Source organism: Leptopilina heterotoma, unplaced genomic scaffold (assembly GCF_015476425.1).
Source record: "Leptopilina heterotoma isolate Lh14 unplaced genomic scaffold, ASM1547642v1 Lhet_173, whole genome shotgun sequence".
Taxonomy (NCBI): domain Eukaryota; kingdom Metazoa; phylum Arthropoda; class Insecta; order Hymenoptera; family Figitidae; genus Leptopilina; species Leptopilina heterotoma.
This window is the reverse complement of record NW_025110889.1, coordinates 86,883-88,725: the sequence shown is the minus strand read 5'-3', so window position 1 is coordinate 88,725 and position 1,843 is coordinate 86,883.

Genomic DNA, 1,843 nt, shown 5'->3' with positions numbered 1-1,843 from the left:
CACCTAGAAGATGTTCTGAGTATTACCAATATTTTATTTTGACAATTGGCAATGCCATAGTCTAAGTTATTTTTAAATGCAAAAAAGATTAAAAATCAAAATTTTACTGTTTCAGTATTTTGTCTCGCATTTGCATAAAAATAAATTTAAAAATCAAACAAAAATATATAATTCTTCCTTATTAATGCCCTAACAAAAATTGACTTTGATTTTTGATTTTCGTCAATTTACCTAATAAATAATTAAGTGTTTACATTTACCCCGAGAATTCGAAAACTCGGGGTAAATGTAAACAGAACTTGAACTACATTTTAAAAGAAAAATATTGAATAAATTTGCTTCTATTTCACAATTTCATTAATTTGGCAATGTAAAATTACATAGAAAAGGAAATTAGGTCCTCTTTGAAAAAAAATTTTTTTTTTTGAAAATTTGATCAATTTTTAAAAATATTTTTAGGTTCATCCGCCATTTTGAAAAATTAAAATTTGACTTCAAATTCGTATTCAGCGACCTCAAAAACCCCCGAGTAGCCAGATTCAAGCAAATTTGATCAATTTTTAAAAATATTTTTAGGTTCATCCGCCATATTGCATCCACCATTTTGAAATTTAAAAATTCGATTTTAGATTCTTATTCAGTAAATGTAAATGTAAACAGTCAGTTTTAGGCGATTCAGGTGCATCAATATTTTTTTGAACCTCATAAAATTTTTCGAGGGAACTCTAGAAACAAACAGAGAGTTAAACAAATTAATTAAAATTTAAAATTTTTAAAAACTATTGCTTGGGATGAAACACTCTTTACCCAGCTTAATTTGTTTATAACAATTTTATAAACAAAATACGACTTGTAGAAAAAAATTACCTATACAAAAGGGGTGTCAAGCTGTGTGTGACGAAGTGTGGAAAAAAAATTTTTTTGTATGTAAAAAATGTGACGAAGGGGGGAGGGGGTAAAAATCAGTCCGAAAAAGCGTGACGTAGTTTGTGAATGACCCCTAATACCAAAATTTTTCGAGTTCAATTTTTTGACATATCTTTATGTTATTTGACCTCAGGAGTTCAAAAATGACATTTTTAAAAAATGTCATTCCGTATGTATGTGTGTGTGTAAACATCACATTTTCATAAATATCTCTCGAAATCATCAACAGCTTTTTGGTTGAATTTTTTTTAAATTGTAGATCTCACCTGCGGACATAAAGTGAGAGTACTTTCTGATATATTAATAAAGTTTAACTAAATTTTTTTTTTATATTTAATTTTGCAAAAAAACGTTTTTTACCCATAACTTTAAAAAAATGTTAGGACACCTATAAATGTTTTTCCATAATTTTGTAGAGTTTTTTTAGACGCATCTTTTGAGCCCTAATTGAACATTTTTCGTCCATACTAACCGGAGTTATTAAACTTTTAAAAATCAAAAATTTTGGAAAATAAGACTTTTTTGAAAATTTTGTTGAAAAACGTAAAAATAACTTTAAAATTATCATTATCAACTTGTGCATTAAAAAACGCTTCGATTGACCTATTTTTGAACCTAATTTGATAATAAATTTCGAAATTATTGGTATTTTAAAAACCAAAAATTGTGAAAAATGCCATTTTCTCAACTTTCTTGTTAAAAAATTTTTGTTTAACTATTAAATTATTGTAACTATCTTGTAGGGTATTTAAAAATACATTTATTGGCCCGAAATTCAATCACTTTTACCATATTTGTAAAAAGTTATTCATATATATTCCTATTATTTTTATCTTTATGAGGAAGTAAAGTGTTCATGGAATAAGCACCAAAATTTAAAAAAATACATACAACTTGGCAGCGGTTTTTTCCACGT